Here is a 27,070-nt window from a genome sequence, read left to right on the forward strand (position 1 = left end):
CACCAGGCCCCCACTCATGTCTCCCTGCACCCCCACCCCCCAGCCACCAGGGGCAGCCTCCACCAGGCCCCCACCCATGTCTACCACCACCCCCACCCCCCAGCAGTGCAGGGGCAGCCTCCACCAGGCCCCCACCCATGTCTACCACCACCCCCACCCCCTGGCAGTGCAGGGGCAGCCTCCACCAGGCCCCCACTCATGTCTCCCTGCACCCCCACCCCCTGGCAGTGCAGGGGCAGCCTCCACCAGGCCCCCACTCATGCCTCCCACCACCCCCACCCCCTAGCCACCAGGGTCAGCCTCCACCAGGCCCCCACCCATGTCTACCACCATCCCCGCCCCCCAGCAGTGCAGGGGCAGCCTCCACCAGGCCCCCACTCATGTCTCCCACCACCCCCACTCCCCAGCCACCAGGGGCAGCCTCCACCAGGCCCCCACCCATGTCTACCACCACCCCCACCCCCCAGCAGTGCAGGGGCAGCCTCCACCAGGCCCCCACTCATGTCTCCCACCACCCCCACCCCCCCCAGCCACCAGGGGCAGCCTCCACCAGGCCCCCACCCATGTCTACCACCACCCCCTACCCCTGGCAGTGCAGGGGCAGCCTCCACCAGGCCCCCACTCATGTCTCCCTGCACCCCCACCCCCCAGCCACCAGGGGTAGCCTCCACCAGGCCCCCACCCATGTCTACCACCACCCCCACCCCCCAGCAGTGCAGGGGCAGCCTCCACCAGGCCCCCACTCATGTCCCCTATCACCCCCACCCCCAGCCACCAGGGGCAGCCTCCACCAGGCCCCCACTCATGCCTCCAACCACCCCACCCCCCAGCCACCAGGGGCAGCCTCCACCAGGCCCCCACCTATGTCTACCACCACCCCCGCCCCCCAGCAGTTCAGGGGCAACCTCCACCAGGCCCCCACTCATGTCTCCCACCACCCCCACCCCCCAGCCACCAGGGGCAGCCTCCACCAGGCCCCCACCCATGTCTACCACCACCCGCACCCCCCAGCAGTGCAGGGGCAGCCTCCACCAGGGCCCCACCCATGTCTACCACCACCCACACCCCCCAGCAGTGCAGGGGCAGCCTCCACCAGGCCCCACTCATGTCCCCTATCACCCCCACCCCCCAGCAGTGCAGGGGCAGCCTCCACCAGGCCCCCACTCATGTCTCCCACCACCCCCACCCTCCAGCCACCAGGGGCAGCCTCCACCAGGCCCCCACCCATGTCTCTCGCCACCCCCACCCCCCAGCCACCAGGGGCAGCCTCCACCCGGCCCCCACTCATTTCTCCCTGCACCCCCACCCCCCAGCAGTGCAGGGGCAGCCTCCACCAGGCCCCCACCCATGTCTACCACCACCCCTACCCCCCAGCAGTGCAGGGGCAGCCTCCAGCAGGCCCCCACTCATGTCTCCCACCACCCCCACCTCCCAGCCACCAGGGGCAGCCTCCACCAGGCCCCCACCCATGTCTACCACCACCTCCAACCCCCAGCAGTGCAGGGGGAGCCTCCACCAGGCCCCCACTCATGTCTACCACCACCCCCACCCTCCAGCCACCAGGGGCAGCCTCCACCAGGCCCCCATCCATGTCTCCCACCACCCCCACCCCCGAGCCACCAGGGGCAGCCTCCACCAGGCCCCCACCCATGTCTCCCACCACCCCCACCCCCAGCCACCAGGGGCAGCCTCCACCAGGCCCCCACTCATGTCTCCCTGCACCCCCACCCCCCAGCAGTGCAGGGGCAGCCTCCACCAGGCCCCCACCCATGTCTCCCACCACCCCCACCCCCAGCCACCAGGGGCAGCCTCCACCAGGCCCCCAACCATGTCTCCCACCGCCCCCACGCCCCAGCCACCAGGGGCAGCCTCCACCAGGCCCCCACCCATGTCTACCACCACCCCCACCCCCCAGCAGTGCAGGGGCAGCCTCCACCAGGCCCCCACTCATGTCCCCTATCACCCCCACCCCCCAGCCACCAGGGGCAGCCTCCACCAGGCCCCCACCCATGTCTACCACCACCCCCACCCCCCAGCAGTGCAGGGGCAGCCTCCACCAGGCCCCCACTCATGTCCCCTATCACCCCAGGCCCCCAGCCACAAGGGGCAGCCTCCACCAGGCCCCCACTCATGCCTCCCACCACCCCCACCCCCCAGCCACCAGGGGCAGCCTCCATCAGGCCCCCACCCATGTCTACCACCACCCCTGCCCCCCAGCAGTGCAGGGGCAGCCTCCACCAGGCCCCCACTCATGTCTCCCACCACCCCCACCCCCCAGCCACCAGGGGCAGCCTCCACCAGGCCCCCAACCATGTCTCCCTGCACCCCCACCCCCCAGCCACCAGGGGCAGCCTCCACCAGGCCCCCACCCATGTCTACCACCACCCCCACCCCCCAGCAGTGCAGGGGCAGCCTCCACCAGGCCCCCACTCATGTCCCCTATCACCCCCACCCCCCAGCCACCAGGGGCAGCCTCCACCAGGCCCCCACCCATGTCTACCACCACCCCCACCCCCCAGCAGTGCAGGGGCAGCCTCCACCAGGCCCCCACTCATGTCCCCTATCACCCACACCCCCCAGCCATCAGGGGCAGCCTCCACCAGGCCCCCACCCATGTCTCCCTGCACCCCCACCCCCCAGCCACCAGGGGCAGCCTCCACCAGGCCCCCACCCATGTCTACCACCACCCCCACCCCCCAGCAGTGCAGGGGCAGCCTCCACCAGGCCCCCACTCATGTCCCCTATCACCCCCACCCCCCAGCCACCAGGGGCCGCCTCCACCAGGCCCCCACCTATGTCTACCACCACCCCCACCCCCCAGCAGTGCAGGGGCAGCCTCCACCAGGCCCCCACTCATGCCTCCCACCACCCCCCAGCCACCACGGGCAGCCTCCACCAGGCCCCCACCCATGTCTACCACCACCCCCGCCCCCCAGCAGTGCAGGGGCAGCCTCCACCAGGCCCCCACTCATGTCCCCTATCACCCCCACCCCCCAGTCACAAGGGGCAGCCTCCACCAGGCCCCCACCCATGTCTACCACCACCCCCACCCCCCAGCAGTGCAGGGGCAGCCTCCACCAGGCCCCCACTCATGTCCCCTATCACCCCCACCCCCCAGCCACCAGGGGCAGCCTCCACCAGGCCCACACCCATGTCTACCACCACCCCCACCCCCCAGCAGTGCAGGGGCAGCCTCCACCAGGCCCCCACTCATGTCTCCCTGCACCCCCACCCCCCAGCCACCAGGGGCAGCCTCCACCAGGCCCCCACCCATGTCTACCACCACCCCCACCCCCCAGCAGTGCAGGGGCAGCCTCCATCAGGCCCCCACTCATGTCTCCCACCACCCCCACTCCCCAGCCACCAGGGGCAGCCTCCACCAGGCCCCCACCCATGTCTACCACCACCCCCACCCCCCAGCAGTGCAGGGGCAGCCTCCACCAGGCCCCCACTCATGTCTCCCACCACCCCCACCCCCCAGCCACCAGGGGCAGCCTCCACCAGGCCCCCACCCATGTCTCCCACCACCCCCACCCCCCAGAAGTGCAGGGGCAGCCTCCACCAGGCCCCCACTCATGTCTCCCACCACCCCCACGCCCAGCTACCAGGGGCAGCCTCCACCAGGCTCCCACCCATGTCTACCACCACCCCCACCCCCCAGCAGTGCAGGGGCAGCCTCCACCAGGCCCCCACTCATGTCTCCCTGCACCCCCACCCCCCAGCCACCAGGGGCAGCCTCCACCAGGCCCCCACCCATGTCTACCACCACCCCACCCCCCAGCAATGCAGGGGCAGCCTCCACCAGGCCCCCACTCATGTTCCCTATCACCCACACCCCCAGCCACCAGGGGCAGCCTCCACCAGGCCCCCACTCATGCCTCCCACCACCCCCACCCCCAGCAGTGCAGGGGCAGCCTCCACCAGGCCCCCACTCATGTCTCCCTGCACCCCCACCCCCCAGAAGTGCAGGGGCAGCCTCCACCAGGCCCCCACTCATGTCTCCCTGCACCCCCACCCCCCAGCCACCAGGGGCAGCCTCCACCAGGCCCCCACCCATGTCTACCACCACCCCCAGCAATGCAGGGGCAGCATCCACCAGGCCCCCACTCAGGCCCCTATCACCCACACCCCCCAGCCACCAGGGGCAGCCTCCAACAGGCCCCCACTCATGCCTCCCACCACCCCCACCGCCCAGCCACCAGGGGCAGCCTCCAACAGCCCCCCACCCATGTCTACCACCACCCCCGCACTCCAGCAGTGCAGGGGCAGCCTACACCAGGCCCCCACTCATGTCTCCCACCACCCCCAGCCCCCAGCCACCAGGGGCAGCCTCCACCAGGCCCCCACCCATGCCTACCACCACCCACCCCCCCCCAGCAGTGCAGGGACAGCCTCCACCATGCCCCCACCCATGTCTACCACCACCGCCACCCCCCAGCAGTGCAGGGGCAGCCTCCACCAGGCCCCCACTCATGTCCCCTATCACCCACACCCCCCAGCCATCAGGGGCAGCCTCCACCAGGCCCCCACCCATGTCTCCCTGCACCCCCACCCCCCAGCCACCAGGGGCAGCCTCCACCAGGCCCCCACCCATGTCTACCACCACCCCCACCCCCCAGCAGTGCAGGGGCAGCCTCCACCAGGCCCCCACTCATGTCCCCTATCACCCACACCCCCCAGCCATCAGGGGCAGCCTCCACCAGGCCCCCACCCATGTCTCCCTGCACCCCCACCCCCCAGCCACCAGGGGCAGCCTCCACCAGGCCCCCACCCATGTCTACCACCACCCCCACCCCCCAGCAGTGCAGGGGCAGCCTCCACCAGGCCCCCACTCATGTCCCCTATCACCCCCACCCCCCAGCCACCAGGGGCCGCCTCCACCAGGCCCCCACCCATGTCTACCACCACCCCCACCCCCCAGCAGTGCAGGGGCAGCCTCCACCAGGCCCTCACTCATGTCCCCTATTACCCCCGCCCCCCAGCACCAGGGGCAGCCTCCACCAGGCCCCCACCCATGTCTACCACCACCCCCGCCCCCCAGCAGTGCAGGGGCAGCCTCTGCCAGGCCCCCACTCATGTCTCCCACCACCCCCACCCCCCAGCCACCAGGGGCAGCCTCCACCAGGCCCCCACCCATGTCTACCACCACCCCCACCCCCCAGCAGTGCGGGGGCAGCCTCCACCAGGCCCCCACTCATGTCTCCCACCACCCCCATGCCCAGCTACCAGGGGCAGCCTCCACCAGGCCCCCACCCATGTCTACCACCACCCCACCCCCCAGCAGTGCAGGGGCAGCCTCCACCAGGCCCCCACTCATGTCTCCCTGCACCCCCACCCCCCAGCCACCAGGGGCAGCCTCCACCAGGCCCCCACCCATGTCTACCACCACCCCCAGCAATGCAGGGGCAGCATCCACCAGGCCCCCACTAAGGCCCCTATCACCCACACCCCCCAGCCACCAGGGGCAGCCTCCACCAGGCCCCCACTCATGCCTCCCACCACCCCCACCGCCCAGCCACCAGGGGCAGCCTCTAACAGGCCCCTACCCATGTCTACCACCACCCCCGCACTCCAGCAGTGCAGGGGCAGCCTACACCAGGCCCCCACTCATGTCTCCCACCACCCCCAGCCCCCAGCCACCAGGGGCAGCCTCCACCAGGCCCCCACCCATGCCTACCACCACCCCCACCCCCCAGCAGTGCAGGGACAGCCTCCACCATGCCCCCACCCATGTCTACCACCACCGCCACCCCCCAGCAGTGCAGGGGCAGCCTCCACCAGGCCCCCACTCATGTCCCCTATCTCCCCCACCCCCCAGCAGTGCAGGGGCAGCCTACACCAGGCCCCCACTCATGTCCCCTATCACCCCCACCCCCCAGCAGTGCAGGGGAAGCCTCCACCAGGCCCCCACTCATGTCTCCCACCACCCCCACCCCCCAGCCACCAGGGGCAGCCTCCACCAGGCCCCCACCCATGTCTACCACCGCCCCCATCCTCCCAGCAGTGCAGTGGCAGCCTCCACCAGGCCCCCACTCATGTCTACCACCACCCCCACCCCCAGCCACCAGGGGCAGCCTCCACCAGGCCCCCACTCATGTCTACCACCACCCCCACCCCCCAGCCACCAGGGGCAGCCTCCACCAGGCCCCCACCCATGTCTCCCACCACCCCCAACCCCCAGCCACCAGGGGCAGCCTCCACCAGGCCCCCACTCATGTCTCCCTGCACCCCCACCCCCCAGCAGTGCAGGGGCAGCCTCCACCAGGCCCCCACCCATGTCTACCACTGCCCCCACCCCCCAGCAGTGCAGGGGCAGCCTCCACCAGGCCCCCACTCATGTCCCCTATCACCCCCACCCCCCAGCAGTGCAGGGGCAGCCTCCACCAGGCCCCCACTCATGTCTCCCACCACCCCCACCCCCCAGCCACCAGGGGCAGCCTCCACCAGGCCCCCACCCATGTCTCCCACCACCCCACCCCCCAGCCACCTGGGGCAGCCTCCACCAGGCCCCCACTCATGTCTCCCTGCACCCCCAACCCCCAGCAGTGCAGGGGCAGCCTCCACCAGGCCCCAACCCATGTCTACCACCACCCCACCCCCCAGCAGTGCAGGGGCAGCCTCCACCAGGCCCCCACTCATGTCCCCTATCACCCCCACACCTCAGCAGTGCAGGGGCAGCCTCCACCAGGCCCCCACTCATGTCTCCCACCACCCCTACCCCCTGCCACCAGGGGCAGCCTCCCCAGGCCCCCACCCATGTCTACCACCACCCCCAACCTCCCAGCAGTGCAGGGGCAGCCTCCACCAGGCCCCCACCCATGTCTACCACCACCCCCACCCCCCAGCCACCAGGGGCAGCCTCCACCAGGCCCCCACCCATGTCTCCCACCACCCCACCCCCCAGCCACCAGGGGCAGCCTCCACCAGGCCCCCACTCATGTCTCCCTGCACCCCCAACCCCCAGCAGTGCAGGGGCAGCCTCCATCAGGCCCCCATCCATGTCTACCACCACCCTCACCCCCCAGCAGTGCAGGGGCAGCCTATACCAGGCCCCCACTCATGTCCCCTATCACCCCCACCCCCCAGCAGTGCAGGGGCAGCCTCCACCAGGCCCCCACTCATGTCTCCCACCACCCCCACCCCCCAGCCACCAGGGGCAGCCTCCACCAGGCCCCCACCCATGTCTACCACCGCCCCCATCCTCCCAGCAGTGCAGTGGCAGCCTCCACCAGGCCCCCACTCATGTCTACCACCACCCCCACCCCGCAGCCACCAGGGGCAGCCTCCACCAGGCCCCCACTCATGTCTACCACCACCCCCACCCCCCAGCCACCAGGGGCAGCCTCCACCAGGCCCCCACCCATGTCTCCCACCACCCCCAACCCCCAGCCACCAGGGGCAGCCTCCACCAGGCCCCCACTCATGTCTCCCTGCACCCCCACCCCCCAGCAGTGCAGGGGCAGCCTCCACCAGGCCCCCACCCATGTCTACCACCGCCCCCACCCCCCAGCAGTGCAGGGGCAGCCTCCACCAGGCCCCCACCCATGTCTACCACCACCCCCACCCCCCAGCAGTGCAGGGGCAGCCTCCACCAGGCCCCCACTCATGTCCCCTATCACCCCCACCCCCCAGCAGTGCAGGGGCAGCCTCCACCAGGCCCCCACTCATGTCTCCCACCACCCCCACCCCCCAGCCACCAGGGGCAGCCTCCACCAGGCCCCCACCCATGTCTCCCACCACCCCACCCCCCAGCCACCTGGGGCAGCCTCCACCAGGCCCCCACTCATGTCTCCCTGCACCCCCAACCCCCAGCAGTGCAGGGGCAGCCTCCACCAGGCCCCAACCCATGTCTACCACCACCCCACCCCCCAGCAGTGCAGGGGCAGCCTCCACCAGGCCCCCACTCATGTCCCCTATCACCCCCACACCTCAGCAGTGCAGGGGCAGCCTCCACCAGGCCCCCACTCATGTCTCCCACCACCCCTACCCCCTGCCACCAGGGGCAGCCTCCCCAGGCCCCCACCCATGTCTACCACCACCCCCAACCTCCCAGCAGTGCAGGGGCAGCCTCCACCAGGCCCCCACCCATGTCTACCACCACCCCCACCCCGCAGCCACCAGGGGCAGCCTCCACCAGGCCCCCACTCATGTCTCCCACCACCCCCACCCCCCAGCCACCAGGGGCAGCCTCCACCAGGCCCCCACCCTTGTCTCCCACCACCCCCAACCCCCAGCGGCAGCCTCCACCAGGCCCCCACCCATGTCTCCCACCATCCCCACCCCCCAGCCACCAGGGGCAGCCTCCACTAACGACCTTTGGTCCAATGAAATCGCATATGCGTGCTGACGTGCATATGCGCTAAGGGCCTTTCCTCGATTTACACGCAGACGTGCAGGATTTTCACGTGAAAAATAACTCTGTATCAAGCTGGCCATGCGTAAGCACACGGAAGACCACGCTCCTGCCCACAAGGCCGAATTACTGCCCCCCAGAGCCCCGAGCACGCTCCCACCTGCCATCTGCTGCTGCCTCACTGCCTGCTGCCCACGTGCCCTGCCATTTGCTGCCTGCACATCAGCCAGGGGTGCTGTTGCTGTGACCGGTTCCAGCAGGGGTGAAGACTCCCGACTGGGATTCCATCGCTCCACAGCCCAGCCCCAGGACCTAGTTGCCCACCCACTCCTGCCTCTGGGGTTGTCATGTCAGGCACTGCAACATCTGGCACCACTGACAACCCCCGGCCAGAGAGGCAGAGGGGCACCAGCTTCAGTGCCAGGGAAGTTGGTGTCCTGGTGGAGCAAGTCCTGGGGCAGTATGATGCCCTCTACGGAAGGGTGCGCGCCGACAAGGAAGGACGGACTCGGATCTGGACCGACATCGTGACTGCCATCAACGCGGAGGGGGTGGCAGTCCGCGACTTCCAACATGTCAAGAAGCGCTGGGAGGACTTCAGGTCCAGGACCCTGAACAAGGCCCGGCGCCTCTTGAAGGCAGCGGATGCTAAGGGGCGCCGGGGCCACTTGTCGGAAGATCAGATGAGGGTCCTGGAACGCATATCCCCAGCGCTCCACGTCCAGGTCCTTGAGAGGCAGACCCGTCTGGAGTCGAGCGGTAAGTGTACATGCATCATGATTGTAAGCTGTGCGTGTGGTGATGTGCCAGTAGTGTGCCGGTTGCCCATCTGTTTGTGTGGGGCCGAGTATGGGTGGGGTGTATAGGGACGTGCGGCTAACACATGCGAAGGCTGTCATGTGTGAGACATGGATGGTGCTTGTGTGTGTAGGCTTGCATGCCAAATGCAGTTGCCTGGGCACACATGTTTGGATGAATGTCTATGTAAGTGGGCATGGTTGTGATGCCACGCATGTATGTTGTTTTCAGCTGCATGTATCAGCACTGTGTACATGTGCATGTGTGTGTATTTGACAAGGGTGCAACAGTGAGGCAACATGGAAGCATGTGACAGCGGGATGTGGAAGCCTGATTGGCAGATGTGACATGGATGTCCATCGGAACACTGCGACAGTTGGCTGAGGTGTACACATGCATGCAAGTGTGGTGGTGTGCGTGCATGTGTAGTGCACTTCCTGTGTTGCATGTGATGTCTGGCTCACCTTTGCCTGCTCATGCTGTTGTATGTGTATGGATGGTGCTGGCAGTTGCGATGTGGCTGTGGTATGGCTCATGTGTGCATGTAGAAATGACATGTGTGTTGCCGATTGTGATGCCATGTCTGAGGTTTGCAAATGCCACTCATGTGCAACTGTCATGTGTGTATGTGTCCATTGTACAGTGCCCTGATGCCTGTGTTTCATTTCTCCCCGTCTGCAGCGTCAACTGATGAAGAGGGCGGAGAAGGTGCTGTGGAGCACAGCGGCGGGGATCGCACCGCCAGCCGGAGACGCAAGGCCCGGCTCCCCTCCCAGGTTGTGATCTCATCGGGGAGTGAGGAGTCCGGTGCCGCGTCCCATGCCGCAGCTGCCGGGGGGAGGTCCAAGAGGCGGAGGCCGGAGTTGGACTCCTCGGCAGCAGAAGGGCCAGCTGGGACCCCACAGGGCCCAACGGGGGAAGATGGCACGGAGTCATCCAGGTTGGTGGGGGGTTTGGTGGAGGAGGAGGCCGTGCAAGCAACAGAGACGTGGTCTGGAGGTGGGGATTCCACTGGTGCTAGTGGTGCAGTGCAGGACCAGGGACAGGATACAGCACAGGTCACCGCGGAGGTGCCTGTGTGCAATCCTGTCCCTGATCCTGTCACTGCATCATCTTGCACCAGCAGGGATGCCTACGTCCAGACCCGTTTTCAGGCAGGGGATGAGCTCACGACAACTGGCCTTCCTCTGCCTGCGGACGTGGCTATCCGGGTCCGGGTTGAGGCTGTCCTGACTGGTGTGGCGTTGCGTCAATGGGCCATGCGAGTTGACCTGCAGTCTTTTCATGAGGAGACTGCACGTCGTCTCGAATGGCTCGTTGACCGCGTCGGCCTACTGGGACAGGTCACCCAGGCCAGATTCCTCCGTTTGATGGGGCTTGCTACGACCCCCTCCTCAACTGAACCCCCTATGCGCCAGTCGTCCTCCGTGCCATCCTCCCACCCATCAGTCACCTGGGTGCCCTGTGGAGCTGCCTCTGACGGTGCAGCCAGGCTGGTGGAGGAGGCATCCCTGCCACAGTCGGGAGTCGGACGTCCAGCAGGGGTGGCCATATCAACGACTGCACCCCAGCCAGCGGAGGATGTGCAGGCAGCAGGAGGCAGTGCACGGGCAGAGCCGCAGCAGCAGCAGCAACGTGGTGGGAGCCATGATGGCTCGGGGCCTTCCACATCGGAGGGGCAGGCATCGGCCAGAGGGCAGGAGAACCCAGGACGGGAAGTGTCTTCCGTGTGGCAACGGTTGGGCCACGCCATAGATGCGGAGCGGCAGCGGGTGGAAGAGGCACGGCTCACGATGGTCAGGGCGAAGAACTCCATGCGGAGAGCCCTGAGGCGTGCCGAGTGCCTCGAGGAAATCCGCAGGGAGTTTGCGGGGGAACATGTGGACGGCCCTGCGGACCCTCAGGGCCATGGAGGAGGAGCGCCTCCGGGACATTGAGCAGGAGTTCGATGATGCCCTGGCCCGGAACATCCCGAAGTGAGCCGTCGGACTAGCCCGCTGCCCTTGTATATAGTTATATAGTTAGTGTTAGGTTTCCTTTGGTTTAGCATTTTTTTTGGACCTTTTGGACAATGGGCCACATTTTTGTATATAGTTATTTTTTTAGGTAGTGTTATTAGATAGGTTTCATTTCTTCGGTTGGGATCATGGACCCTGGATTGTTTATCTGTACATAGTTGATTTTTGGATTTTCAATTTTTATTATGATTTCCCCATGGAGCAATGGTTTTCGATTTTATTTTTCCATTGGATTTACTTTTGTGGACTGTGACTTTGGACACCTTTCCTTTGCATTATGATTTGTGGTTTTGCATTTTTTCACGGACCTGCTGTTTTTATTTTTTTTTTAATTTCTATTATTGTTTGTTTATTTTTGATTCAATTTATGTTGCTTTTAATACATATTTTTTCTTCAAAGTTCAATGTGTAGTATCATCTCATTGGTTTCATGCATATCATGATATGGGTTTTGACATTCACTGACACCCATTGGGTGTATGTGAGGGACATGTGTTCATTTGCAAGCTTGCAATTGTGGTTTGATCATGTTTTTGCCATTTCTAAGTGGGTGGATGCAATACTCCGGTGGGTGTTTGGCATTTGGAGGCTGACCATAAGGGCCAGGGATCTAGATTGTGGGGGCCTGGTGGAGGCTGCCCATGGTGGCTGGGGGGTGGGGGTGCAGGGGGACATGAGTGGGGGCCTGGTGGAGGCTGCCCCTGGTGGCTGGGGGGCGGGGGTGGTGGTAGACATGGGTGGGGGCCTGGTGGAGGCTGCTCCTTGTGGCTGGGGGGTGGGGGTGATAGGGGACATGAGTGGGGGCCTGGTGGAGGCTGCCCCTGGTGGCTGGGGGGTGGGGGTGGTGGGAGACATGAGTGGGGGCCTGGTGGAGGCTGCCCCTGCACTGCTGGGGGGTGGGGGTGGTGGGAGACATGGGTGGGGGCCTGGTGGAGGCTGCCCCTGCACTGGTGGGGGGTGGGGGTGGTGGGAGACATGAGTGGGGGCCTGGTGGAGGCTGCCCCTGGTGGCTGGGGGGTGGGGGTGCAGGGGGACATGAGTGGGGGCCTGGTGGAGGCTGCCCCTGGTGGCTGGGGGGTGGGGGTGGTGGTAGACATGGGTGGGGGCCTGGTGGAGGCTGCCCCTGGTGGCTGGGGGGTGGGGGTGGTGGTAGACATGAGTGGGGGCCTGGTGGAGGGTGCCCCTGCACTGCTTGGGGTGGGGGTGATGGGAGACATGATTGGGGGCCTGGTGGAGGCTGCCCCTGCACTGCTGGGGGGTGGGGGTGGTGGTAGACATGGGTGGGGGCCTGGTGGAGGCTGCCCCTGCACTGCTGGGGGTTGGGGTGCAGGGGGTCATGAGTGGGGGCGTGGTGGAGGCTGCCCCTGGTGGCTGGGGGTGGGGGTGCAGGGGCCTGGTGGAGGCTGCCCCTGCACTGATGGGGGGTGGGGTGGTGGTAGACATGAGTGGGGGCCTGTTGGAGGCTGCCCCTGCACTGCTGGGGGGCGGGGGTGGTGGTAGACATGGGTGGGGGCCTGTTGGAGGCTGCCCCTGGTGGTTGGGGGGTGGGGGGTGGTGGGAGGCATGAGTGGGGGCCTGGTGGAGGCTGCCCCTGTACTGCTGGGGGTGGGGGTGATAGGGGACATGAGTGGGGGCCTGGTGGAGGCTGCCCCTGGTGGCTGGGGGGTGGGGGTGGTGGGAGACATGAGTGGGGGCCTGGTGGAGGCTGCCCCTGCACTGCTGGGGGGTGGGGGTGGTGGGAGACATGGGTGGGGGCCTGGTGGAGGCTGCCCCTGCACTGCTGGGGGGTGGGGTGCAGGGAGACATGAGTGGGGGCCTGGTGGAGGCTGCCCCTGCACTGCTGGGGGGTGGGGGTGGTGGGAGACATGGGTGGGGGCCTGGTGGAGACTGCCCCTGGTGGCTGGGGGGTGGGGTGGTGGGAGACAAAAGTGGAAGCCTGGTGAAGGCTGCCCCTGCACTGCTGGGGGGTGGGGGTGATAGGGGACATGGGTGGGGGCCTGGTGGAGGCTGCCCCTGGTGGCTGGGGGGTGGGGGTGGTGGTAGACATGGGTGGGGGCCTGGTGGAGGCTGCCCCTGCACTGCTGTGGGGTGGGGGTGCAGGGAGACATGAGTGGGGGCCTGGTGGAGGCTGCCCCTGCACTGCTGGGGGGTGGGGGTGGTGGGAGACATGGGTGGGGGCCTGGTGGAGGCTGCCCCTGGTGGCTGGGGGGTGGGGGTGGTGGGAGACATGGGTGGGGGCCTGGTGGAGGCTGCCCCTGCACTGCTGGGTGGTGGGGGTGATAGGGGACATGAGTGGGGGCCTGGTGGAGGCTGCCCCTGCACTGCTGGGGGGTGGGGGTGGTGATAGACATGGGTGGGGGCCTGGTGGAGGCTGCCTCTGGTGGCTGGGGGGTGGGGGTGCAGGGAGACATGAGTGGGGGCCTGGTGGAGGCTGCCCCTGGTGGCTGGTGGGTGGGGGTGGTGGTAGACATGGGTGGGGGCCTGGTGGCTGGGGGGTGGGGGTGCAGGGAGACATGTGTTGGTGATCAGTAGTGCAAGGTGACATGTGGGTTGGCTGGGGGGCATGGCCATGGTGGATGGCTTGCCTGTGGGACATGAGCAGGGGTGCAGGGTAGTCCCCTGTGGTGTGGGCTGCCTGCAGGGGCCGTGGAGGGTGTAGAGGGAACACCTGGGAGGACCCACACGGCCAAATCACGTGTAGCATTCCCCGGCACCACCTAAATACACGTACCCTGCTGAAATCGCGTGTGGAACTTCCCGCGCATCCCGAAGTACACGTACCCAGGCCAATCGCGTGTGGAACTTCCCGCGCACCCAGTAGTACACGTACCTAGGCTAATTGCGTGTAGGACTTCCCGCGCACCCCGAAGTACACGTACCCAGGCCAATCGCGTGTGGAACTTCCCGTGCATCCCGAAGTACATGTACCCAGGCCAATCGCGTGTGGAACTTCCCGCGCACCCCGAAGTACACGTACCCAGGCCAATCGCGTGTGGAACTTCCCGCGCATCCCGAAACACACGTACCCAGGCCAATCGCGTGTGGAACTTCCCGCGCACCCCGTAGTACACGTACCCAGGCTAATCGCGTGTGGGACTTCCCGTGCACCCCGAAGTACACGTACCAAGGCCAATCGCGTGTGGAACTTCCCGCGCATCCCGAAGTACACGTACCCAGGCCAATCGCGTGTGGAACTTCCCGCGCACCCCGAAGTACACGTACCCAGGCCAATCGCATGTGGAACTTCCCGCGCACCCTGAAACACACGTACCCAGGCCAATCGCATGTGGAACTTCCCCCGCACCCCGAAACACACGTATCCAGGCTAATCGCGTGTGGAACTTCCCGGCCATCCCGTAGTACACGTACCCAGGCTAATAGCTTGTGGGACTTCCCGCGCACCCCGAAGTACACGTACCCAGGCCAATCGCGTGTGGAACTTCCCACACACCCCGAATTACACGTACCCAGGCCAATCACGTGTGGAACTTCCCGCGCACCCCGTAGTACATGTACCCAGGCTAATCGCGTGTGGGACTTCCCGCGCACACCGAAGTACACGTACCCAGGCCAATCGCGTGTGGAACTTCCCGCACATCCCGAAGTACACGTACCCAGGCCAATCGCGTGTGGAACTTCCTGTGCACCCCGAAGTACACGTACCCAGGCCAATCGCGTGTGGAACTTCCCGCGCACCCCGAAACACACGTACCCAGGCCAATCGCGTGTGGGACTTCCCGCGCACCCAGGTACACACGCACACGCTATTTTTCACACAGCGGGTGTCCGTTTTTGTCGGTACCCCTTTGCACCTCATTTGTCCTAGAGGGCCACTGTATGGACCATTCATCATGGCTGTATATGGGTGCTTTTTGTTATCGCACCTTTTGGCGCACATTTCTTTCAGGCGCAGGGACGCTACCGCCTGCTTTCTTGTGGCGTACTGTTTGGCCCTGTGCGCGTCTTTGACCGTGCGCTGGTTTGCCCTATTCGATTCCATGAATACGGGTTGTAGGCAAGCGTGTGGGCGTTCCGCGCACTTGCCCCCTGTACTTCCCCCGTGATGCCCATATTTTCACGTGTTGTTCCCCATTCCGAGTGTTACGCCCCGTGTTACGCCTACTTTTGTGATGTGCGCCGCGCTATGTGCCATTTCGCAGTGGCCGTGGCGCACGCTGTTGGATGACCTGTGCGCCGGCGTGCGCGGCGCACATTTTCAGCGCACATCCAATGTTTTTCTCGCGCACGGACTTACATGAATCGATGTGCGCTGGTTTCCCTGCGATTTTCGCACTTTTACTGTGAATCGCACGTTTTGGCACCTCTGCGCGGGAATTTTCGGCACACATTAATTCCATGAATCGACCCCATAGTCCATTCGCCATTACAAAAGCGCCCCACAAACTTTTCTTTTCATGTGAACATGTATATATTAACGCGTCGCTCAAAAACACAAGTTTATTTGATTTATACCACCGCGAAAAGCCTCACAGTCTTTATTTCCATGTTTCATTATACTGTTTGTGCATTTCTGGCCACTAAATAAGTGCGACATGGAGAGAAACGTTATTGAAATCTACAGCATTTCGTTTGCTGTACTACAGAAATATTTGTTAAAGACCCATGCGTGGACAAAGAAACTTACTTTTATAAGTCGCTCGCTGCTGACAGAACCGCTGGGTTTTGTGAGACCATATGGAGAAACTTCACTTCACCGGTCCTTGTTTTTGCTTCTTTTAAAAAAAAATCCTGGGACGGACGTTGTTTACACAGCAATGTTCTTTGGACTTTCCCCGACAAACAACCATATTTTACAATGATCTCGTACCTTTTTGGAAAGGGAAGGATCTCTGACAGGTTTCTTTCTACTCGAGACCTGCATAGTGTTTACATTTAACATGTAATTGATAAGCTGCTCTCTCACTTGATTCCTATTGCACATTATCTGCCTTCAAACAGTTTATTCTTACACAGACAGATTTACAACTGTTAGTTAAAAGCTTCTTATTTTATTCACACAGAACGTCATTAGCACGGCCAAATCACGGCGATATTTTGTAACAGAGACATTATTCCGCGGATATTTTTACATGGAACCATTTTGATGGACTGTAGAACCCGGATTCAGAGAGAGGAAAGTATTTATCAGCCTGACAAGAGCACCTTAGACACCCTAGGGTAATCTCTTGTTTTTCTATTGCTTAGGGCCTCAGTGCAATACTCGTTCCAACGAAACGCTCAATGCAGAACCCACCAACAGACATCATTTCGGACTGGGAGCCGAGAGGAGGTCTCTCCACCACACTCTAGCTACACCAGAACACAACAAGAAAACTATGAGTGCCTTGGGCTGAGATTTTTCCCAAAGACTGAGACAACCTCGATGGTGTAGATGGGGGCTAAATCTAACTCTCCTGACCACCACATGATCCTCAGCGCGAAGGCAGAGACACGACAGATGTGCCTCACTTCCAGGCCCATCACCACGAACTTCGATGTATCGCAGGTGTGAGTAGCGCTATTCACTCAGACAACCGTTCAGACCATACCCAATCAATGACTTGGACGATATAGAAATTACATCGATCGAGCAAGTCGACTGACTGCAAAACCAGAAATCAATGATGTCATCACTGACATCACGACGTAGCTGTATTATACATGAAGCACATATTCCTCCATTCAATAAGTTACACGAACATGCACTAGTTTAGTGCATATAAGCATGAAGCACATGCTTATGACCCATGTAGGTAAGAGGACAGATACACGTACATATTGTTGTGTTCATATCTTTCGTCAAAGTTGAAACTGCAAGATGCAAAGAGTTCATTTATTTAGCTTGCGCATGCTTGACTGCTATTAACATGGACAAGCCATAGGGAATGATATAGAAGCTATAGGTCTCTGAAATGGATGGCAAAGGATAGACAGGCTTCGAGCACATGGAAGAGCTGACACAATCGCTGCAGCCAGAGGCGAGCAGAAACAAGGCGCTCAGCCAAGGACAAGTGGAGACGGAAAAATTAAAGTTACCAGGACAATAAGCCACCTGCAGAAAGTCAGGCTAAAATCCTCCTAATTACAGGTGAGAGGGCTTCATTTCATGGTCTCAGCATACGTGACAATGCTGAGCAGGACAATGCCCATTCAAACAAGGCAGACAAGGAGAGCCATTCCCATCAAACCAAGGGAGAAGAAGCTACAAGTGTTGCATTTGAGTGCCCAACTGAATGCACTCTCACAGGCTTAGGTGATCAGAGCATGGAAACATTAGGGAACGCTTTGCACCTCCATGTTCATTCCCATTGCCTTGAAAATGTTCACTCAGCCTAGTAACTGTCCAGGGTTCCAGGGATGGTAGGACACACTCAGACCAATACAGATTCACCTTTCACATGGGGATAATTTGTTGCAAGGGCACCCTGCAACATTGTACACTGATACTAGTAAGAGTGGTCTTAGGTGGGGCTTCTAGACATGGCTATCCAACCATAGGACTAATCTATATATTCACTATAAGTAACCTGCTCAATGAGACCAATTGTCATGATGCCTACCTCCAAGGAGCCAGGTTCGACCCAGCAACCCCATAGGCAGGCATCATTTCCCCCAGGGGAGTGCCAGCGGGCCCAAGCTGGGGCCCTTTGGACACAGTCCTGGCGCCTTAGGCACCAGGCTCATGTTGGACCTCTGTCCTGGCGCCTTAGGCGCCAGGCTCATAAAGCTAGACATATGTTCAAGTGTTTTAATGTGCACTTACCTGATGCAGATCATGCTGCCACATCCAGGCCCTCTTGAGACCTGAATGGAACTACTTTACCTGTGGGACTACTTTCCACCCGGGTGTGGTTGGGAAAGGATACAGACCTGATCGGAGGAAGGATACACACTTGGAACTTCTTCCAAAGCTATTTAAACCACACCCGATCAGCAACTCACGCTTCGCGTTGTTCTGCTCCTCGCAGCTGGACGCTCACCGTGTCAGCTCCTGCATCTGGACTTCAGCCACGCCTGTCAGCATCCTGGGTCACCTGCAAAGGGAGACAAGAGACCTACCAGCTAAATCTGCACCACAGAGACATCACCGATGATCCTGAAAGGGAAGACATCATTTTTAAAAGCATTTCGTTACGATCGCTGCAGCGCTGCATTTCACTCACCTTTCCTGGGTTCCTCCATCTTCAGCAGCGATCATCCGGATACACAGCCACTTCCCAGAGCCTAGAGAAAAAGATAAGAATAAGAGGTGAGAGAAGGAAGGGAATAAGACTTACCTGTTGGGTCATTACCATTTCATTTCGGGTCTTGCCGCTGCCAGGCATTTTCCGGACCCCGGCCCCTATGGGGAAAAAAGACAAAGACATTGAATGAGCGTATGCAAAGACAGTTCCCGAGCGCTCATCCAGAACTAACCTGCCATTTACTGGAACTGGAACTGCACGTTTCACTTCGGGTCGGCGCCATATCTCCGGCATTCCGAACCCCGGCCCCTAAGGGGAAAAAAGACATAAGCATTAGCGCTTGCTGCAAAAAGACAATGAACATTATTATTAAGCTTGGACTTTTGAACTTGCAACAGAACTTTTACAGAGCCTTACCTGAATAGTCAAGCTTACCTGAACTCCCAACAATCCTCAATCCAGTGAAGTAACTGGGTTTCAACGCGCCCCTGCATCAGAAGCAGGATGGAGAGCTCATCCTTCCTGACCCTAAGGTGAGACTTCACGGGGAATCGTGGAAGGGTATCGTGGAGGGTTGGAAGAGAGTGGGAGGCTTGAGCATAACTCAGTCAGTAGGTAATACTCCCTTTTCGCGCACAGGGGAATATTCCTGTGAGCCGGAGAAGCCAGAGTAGAGGGCCCTTCCTGTCCATCTTCAGAGTCCTGCGCTTCACCATTGAAGAAGCATCAGCACTCGAAGCCAGACCTGCGCCTCCATGGGAATCAGGTGAGCGTTACACCAATGTAATTGGCTGATAGGTTTTTTTGGGTTGGAACCTGAATTTGTGATGTCACACTCTGATAAAACGGTGAGACACATGCTTATAAAATGAAAGCTCTGGAGAATATCTGTTTTTCTGATCCCTGTCATTTATGTTTGGCTAATATAAGACATTAAACTTTGCCCCATGGATCAGTCTCCCGTTCTTGTGGCTGTGAGTTGTTGATGGGTCCAAGAGTTCTTTGCTACTAATTGGGGTGACTGCTAGAAAGTCCAGGCCATGCTATACAAAGTGGTAGCAGAGGACATTCGCTAGGTTTTTTTGGCAAAAAACCATCTCGTCCTGCCGCATGCCTGAAGGCCGTGTGGCGACCCGTGCTAATTGATTCATACAATCACATGTGTGTAAAGAAGAGGTTGGCAGGAGCTGCCTTTGACAGGAAATTTCTGCCCGCTTCCGTGTCAGTGTCCAAGAGACCTCAGCTGATCACGGAGTGGAAGTATAGACTCAGCTGTATGGCAAATGACAGTGAAGAAATGTCAGTTTGGTGTCTTTTGTTGAAATATTTGTTTGATGTAGAGATGTCTCATTGTTATGCGGTCAGTTTGGGCGATCAGCGTAGACAGCTAGCTCAACTGTGAAGAAAAAAAAAACAATGGTTTCCCTGTGAGTTAGGCAAGTTAGCTTGGTTCCGGGATGTTTATGTAATCGGTATATTGGTTAGCGGAAGAAGCTACCTTATATCGCGGAAGGTGGTTTCCTGTTTTACCTCATGGATATTGAAAAAGGGACCACAAGATTTATCGGATTTCCCTGTTCGGAGACAGGAAGGCGGCCGAATATATGTGATGTTCTGTTTTGTTTGGGGCATGGCATAAGCAGATACATTTGTTCAATCCTCTTTTTTTTTAAAATGTCCACCTTTATGGTAGTGGTGACATCACTGGTGAGGTTGTTCAATAGGACTTGAAATGTACAAAACGCAGAGAAACTTGGTGGGTAGTTTGCTGATCGAGACTTGAAAAATTGTGTTGTGCCATTTGGGTGGAGTTTGGTAAGCTTGCAAGTGGAGTTGTGTCTTGAACCTTTTGGGGCAGAGGAAACCACAAGAGGGCCGTGCACAGAGCACACCTACGTTTTCTTTTTGATGGTGAGTTGGAGAGGCTAGTGAAAATGTTTGTTATATTGTACTAATTGCAATTCGATGTGTTGAAATCCCGATTTGAGGTCAGGTAAGTATTGCTAAAGTGTTATGTAAGGGTGACACGAGTGAGGGATACACCCCTTCATCATATGTGAAAGTCCTTCCCGCGGTATCAGGACAAAATATGCAAGTATATCGCGGCATGGACTCCCGACACAGAAGGCAGACTGGCAAAGCCATGGCCCAAAGACAGAGGTTTTTCCAAATGTGAACAGCAACAAATGGTCACTTATTTGCAGACAGCTTTTAAGGGGAATACATTGAGCAAGCGATCAGCCATATTAGAGCAACGGAAAATGTTTCAGGACGAGGAAGGGGACTAGGTTTGTTGGCATTAAATGCAGAGCCAACGGGACCCGGGGGATGTACAGCACTCGGTTTCTCAACCCCTTCTCAAAAAGTAGACACAAAAAGCAAGGGATTTTACCCCATAAAGGAATTCAAAGCAGTGTCACGATACACTAATCCCATTTTCGCACCTCCAGCGTATAGTGGGGAAAGCACACCGGGTGGCGTAAAGCAAGCAAACAAAACAGCGCAAGATAGTAGCAGCAAAGCTAAAGGAGAATGATTTAGAGAAAACACGGCTTAGAGGAGGCCAGGAAATGAAGACATTAGTGGATAGATGGACAGATATTACTTCAACTGGATGGAAAACCAGCCAACGAGACAGGGCACAAAATAACAAAGACACAGGTCTAAAGCTAAAGAGTGGGCAGAGATAATGGAGGAAGTAGAAAGAAGGGAAAGGGAAGAGAAGGAGGAAAGTGAAAGATTGTGACAAGAGGATTGGAAAGAAAAAAGCAGAACAACCTAGAAGACATACCAAGGAGAAAAGCAGAAGTAGAGCGAGAAAGAAAACTGCAAGTAAAGAAAGAAAAAATAAGGTTGGAAGTCGAGTGGCACATTAAAGAATGCTGATGCAGAGAAAGGGAGGAGCACAGAAGCGAGCAAGATAGAGATGAGAGCAGAGAACAACGCTTTCCGAAAGCGGTAGAATTTAAGATGGACTTGGCACATTTAGATGACAAGGAAGGGGAAAGTATATGAAGAAGGATAGGAGAACTCTATAGGAGCAGGAGAACCAGCATGGTTGCCCCACGGGTAGACAGAAGTGCTGAACCCTCGGTGAGGGGGGAACGCAAAGTCAGGGAGCAAACAAGGGGAAAACAGCAGGAAGGCAGAATGTTAAGGAGATTTATCTTTGATGAAGACAGAGAAGGGGACAGCGACAGTAGCATTGGGACTATGGGGTCGGACGAGGATTCACTGGGGAGCGAAGGCGAGGAGGAGAGAAGACATTCTCGACACTCCAGGGAAGTCAGCCCAGAAAGGGACACAATATGGGTAGGCAGAGAGAATATGGGCAGAGGAGAAGAGGACATTGCAGGGCAACTAAAACATTTCGAGAATGGGTCACAGAGCGCAGACAATATCACTCCGTATGCACAGAGATTCAGGGTCTGGCGGGACAGACAAGAACGGAGATGACAAGGGCGTTCACCACTAAAGGCATGGGAGGACAGGACTTAGGGGCGACACTGACGCAATTCCCATTACTGGAAAAGGGTGGGGGACGGCCTTCGTTAACTGCGGGCTGGCAAGTGGATTTATGAGACCGAACGACTGACAGCAAGAAAGACACTAGCGGTATGGGGACATGAAGAGTTTACTCTCAGCCATTCTTGGGGAGATAGCTGATGATGTTTGGAAAAGAGAGGATATCCTGGACTGACAGCACAAAACACGGCACATGATGGCGTGCTGTTCAATAACTGCCAAGCGGCTGTATGGCAGGCTCTAAGGGTGCAATACTCAGACACGTCGAACATAAGCAGGATCATGGCATGCAAAATATGTGAGGACAAAGGCCCACTTCAATACAAAAAAAATTCAAGAGCGATGTTGTCTCGAGAAAAGAGGACCGTGGGACAAAACAGTGGGGTTATTTTATCATATATTATGTCAGGGATTACCTGAACAAGTGCAGAAGCAGCTTAAGAAACTAGTGGGAATGGAGGCTAAACCATGGTCAGAAATCCAGCTAACTATAGTGCACTATTGCATGCTAATGCAAGAGAATGCGAAAAAGAAGGATACAATGGAAGGGGTGATGTGGATGAGGGGAGAAGGAGTAGTTACTCAGTCAGTACAGAACCAACCACAAATGACAGGGGGAGGTTTTACAGAATGAGGGAATATAAATCAGTGGCTGAGAAGATGAGGAGAGATACCTCAGGGAAGAGGGTTCAGATATCCAATGCAGCAGAATGCAGGGGCTTTCAGGGGGGACAGCAAAGACCGATGGGGGGGTCCCGCGCAATGCTGGGTATGCGGACAGATGGGCCGTATTTCACGAGTGTGTAGATAAAGGAACAGGATGTCTCAGAATGGAGGAATGCAGCAACAGCCCACATACCAGACAGAGCAGACTGAGTATTATCCCCAAGATCTCACGCAAGCACAGATATACACACCACAACATGCGCATACGCAGGACATGCAAATGCAGCAACATCAGCCCATGACTCATGCATTACAGACGCAGGGACATATGCAGCAACTGCAACCAGCGCAGCAAGGTGCCAGTTCAGTAGATCATGATAACAGCGACACATGCAGGCTCCATGATGTCGGCTCCTGTGCAAAAGGGGTGACTGTTGTAGGGGACAGTCCATTTACAGGGACGGGAATGTCATTATATCCACAAAAGGACAGCCTGCAGATGGACCTGATGTGTTCAATCCTATCTGTTACACCTAATCTGGCTGAAGAACAACGTACAGGGGTGACTATAGGAGACAAGACTTTTTCCTTTCTCGTGGATACAGGGGTGACTAGGTCTTATGTCAGTGAGGGGAGATATCTAATATCAGGCATTGCCACAAATGCACAGGGATTCTCTGGGGCCACGGATTTGGTTCCTTTTACTGACAAATTGCCACTTTCTGTGGAAGAACACAACCTGACCATGCCACTCTTATATTCCCAACAGACATCAGTAAATACAATGGGGAGAGACACAATGAGCCAACTTAATATGACCATTTCATTCACAGGCTAAGGGATAGTGTGTTCAACGCCAGGGATTCATTATCTGAATGTGAGGGAACTCATCCAAGCTTATTGCGGCCTAACGGTACATAGGGGGGGTGCCATTAGACATTGAACTGTTTTCATATGGGGTAGAAGTATTAATAGCATGGCTTCCAGGGATACAGGGTAGACTTTTACACATAACAAATGAATTCCTTTTGAGACCAGAGGTTCCTTCATATGAGAAAAAAGAAAAGTAATCCCACTAGAACTTGAGGCAGTTATAAGAGATGAGTGAATAGTACTGCATGGGACTGACGATACAGGACGATCATGGAGGACTGTAATTGCAGTGGGGGAAGGATACAGGTTGACTGACATGACAGATGAGGAGTTATTCGAAGACAACCGATCAGATAGCGAGGTGGTGTTTGACATAAGCATTACACACTGGGAGGAGTTACATTACAGGGAAGTACTGCAGAGAATAGCTGTGTTGCGAAAACCACTACCACTATTTCTTGAGGAAGACTTAGGGTGGGTACCAAGTGTCTTATGGAGCAATAGTCCTTATGATGTGGGTCGGCTAAAAGGGATAAGTACAGCCAAGATAAAGCATAAACCAGGAGCTATTCTACCAAGGGCAAGAGAGTATCCCCTTTCGAGGGAAGCAGACAAGGGAATTTATGAAAAGATTTCTGCATTATTGAAGCAAGGCATTCTGGTGCCTTCAGAGTCACAGTGTAATACCGCAGTATATATTGTGAAAAAGGCGATAGGGGGATCATGGCGTCTTATTCAACATTTGCGTCCTTTGAATCAATTGCAAATCCAGCAACAATTCTGTGCAGCATCCCAATGGAAGCTGCACACTTCAAGCTAATAGATTTGAAGAACGCCTTTTTTTCTATACCACTTCATGAAGAATCACAGGACTTGACCTTATTTCTGTATAGAAACCAAAAGTGGAAACATACAAGGTTACCACAAGGGTACAGTGAGTCACTTTCCATCTTTAATAGGGTCCTTCAGATGGACCTAAGCAACATACAAAAAGCAAGCACATTCATACAATACGTGGATGACATTTTAATCTGTAGTAACTCAGAAGAATAGTGTTGAAATGACTCAGTATATTTGACAGTATTGGCAGAGAAAAGTTACAACGTGGACAAGGTGAAATTACAATATTACCAAAAGGAAGTGCTATAGATTGGACAGTTGATGTCAGAAGAAGGGCAAAAAGTAACTCAAGAATGAGCTGAAGCGATCAGTAGTATGCCATTGCCAAAGACAGTGAGAGAAATGCAACAGTTCCTGGGCTTTTGCAGTTATTGCAGAGCTTGGGTGTTTGAGTATAGCACATACCTAAGACCCTTGCTGAGTCGATTTAGGGAGGCACAGAAAGGAAATGGTAAGTTGGTATGAACACAAGAAATGACTGAAGTTTTCGAAGAGCTGAAGAAACCAATATGCACAGCTCCAGCACTAGGGATCCCAGACTATCACAACAAATTGTATTTGTTTTTACATTCCAATGGAGTAGTATTGACCGCATATCTCAAAGAGAAGACTACCTTAGGGCACAAGCCATTAGCTTATTGTGACAGACGTTCAGACCTAGTGATGAGCGGACATTACCCTTGTAAGCAAGTTCTGTCTGCTGTCGCATTCGCAGTAGAGAAGTCAGCGAGTATTACCATGGGGTGCAGCATTGCACTTTATGTGGAGCGCGCCCTCTTTGCAATTCTCGAAAGACCCAAGAGTACGCTAACCACGGAGAGAGCTTCCAGATATGAGGTAATTAGCTCAACCCCATCAGTCAAGGTAGTGAAGTGCAGGATTGTTAAACCGGCAACATTTTTTAGCTGAGCCAGTAGAAGATGGAGACCATGTACACAACTGCACTACTTACTTGGAACAGCTTGACAACCATCTCAACGTGGGGGAGAAGCCACTTGAGAGGGGAGAAGTGCTTTATATTGACGGGTCATCGACAATAGACCAGTCATTAGGGGAAAGACACACAGGGACGGCAATGGTGAGACTAAAAGCAGATGGTACAGCAGAAGTAATAGCGCAAAATTGCCTTCTCATTTTTTCAGCGCAGGCAGCAGAATTAGTGGCTCTTATAATGGCATTAGAAGTACACAGATATCAGGAAATTAGAGTGTATTCAGATTCAGTCTATGCCACATCTACAGTACACTCTGGGCTGTCACAGTGGCAGAGGAGGGGCTTTAGAGATGCTGATGGCACACCAGTGCAGCATGCACCCCTATTGGGTAGGCTCATAGACACGCTTGAACTCCTAGCAGCAATAGCGGTTGTAAACTGCCAAGCCCACACAAGGGGGAGGACCCAGTCTCCTGAGGCAACAAAGCCGCAGATGTGGAAGCAAAGTGTATAGCGTACTTTCCAGGAATAACAGACTTTGATACCCCATCAAGCACACCTATCCGTATGCGCAATATGATCATAAGGGAAGGCTATAACGCATTACCAGCCACACAGATAATGGAGTTTCAGGGAAGGGCTCCTACAGAGGAAAACGATTTATGGGTAAGAAGGGGGTGTTTCAATATCCCCTGTGGATGCTCTGTTTTGACAAGAAAGCACAGGCAAACTAGTACACCCAATAGTGTTATTGCAAATTGCTCTTACGCAACTGCACCATCCAACCCAGATGGGTAAGGAAGTACTTGCTGCTCCCGTTGGGGAAGATTGGTTCTGTCCGAACACGACTGAGCATATAACTGCGTTTATGGAGAACTGTTTCACCTGCAAGAAATTCACTGCAGGACATACATTACGTGTAGTGAGGGAAGACATACCCAGGCCAATTGGGTCTTTCCAACATCTCCAAATCAACTATGTCCATATGATCCAGGTGTGCCAAGGCTACCACTATATGATAGGGGTGGTATGCCTGTTCTCCTGATGGATCGAAGCTGGTCCTCGAGGCTGCACAATTTCTCTTTAGAGAGGTGTTGACATGATGGGGGTGTGTGAGCTCCTGCGGTCAGACAATGGGCCTCATTTCGTGAATAAGACTTTTGATCACATCACAACCCTACTGCGGATACAGCACAAATTTTCCTGTGCTTATCACCCGCAAGCAAGTGTGTGAGTGCCTCAGTGGCCTGCTCAAAGACAAGATAGCAAAAATAAAAGCCACTTTAAAACATGGATGGCTTCACTGTTTGCCCTTAGCTATGTTCATACTACGCAATCAGCCCGGGTCCGACCATCCCTTAATGCCCCATGAGGTGGTGACAGGATGGCACATGCGACTACCGCGGTTCCTCCCATTAAAGCATTGACAGATGCAAATATAGCCTATCATGTTCTGGGTAGCGAAATGTATGAACATGTGGCTTCTTTGATGGCTATTGCATCTTTTATTTCTTGTCAACTGCATGCACAGGGGGAGTGGTCGAAGAACAGTGAGGAAGATATCAGCCCAGTCACAAGTGAAAAACTCCTCAAGCAACCACTACTTTATATAGGGGACACGGTACTACCCCGGAACTTCTTGAGGCCCTAGTTCAAGCACAGGTTTGAGGGCTCCTATTCTGTAGAACAAGCAACAGAGCATGCAGTAAAACTGCACAGGAAAAAAGCACAGAACTAAATGGGAGACGTTAAGCCCTGCCGAGGCGAGACCTTTTTCCCATCTAAGAGATGACGATATGATGCAAGAAGAAGCCAAAGAC

The sequence above is a fragment of the Ambystoma mexicanum genome, chromosome 10 (assembly GCF_040938575.1).
Source record: "Ambystoma mexicanum isolate Mex_15411 chromosome 10, UKY_AmexF1_1, whole genome shotgun sequence".
In the NCBI taxonomy this organism is placed as follows: Eukaryota; Metazoa; Chordata; class Amphibia; order Caudata; family Ambystomatidae; genus Ambystoma; species Ambystoma mexicanum.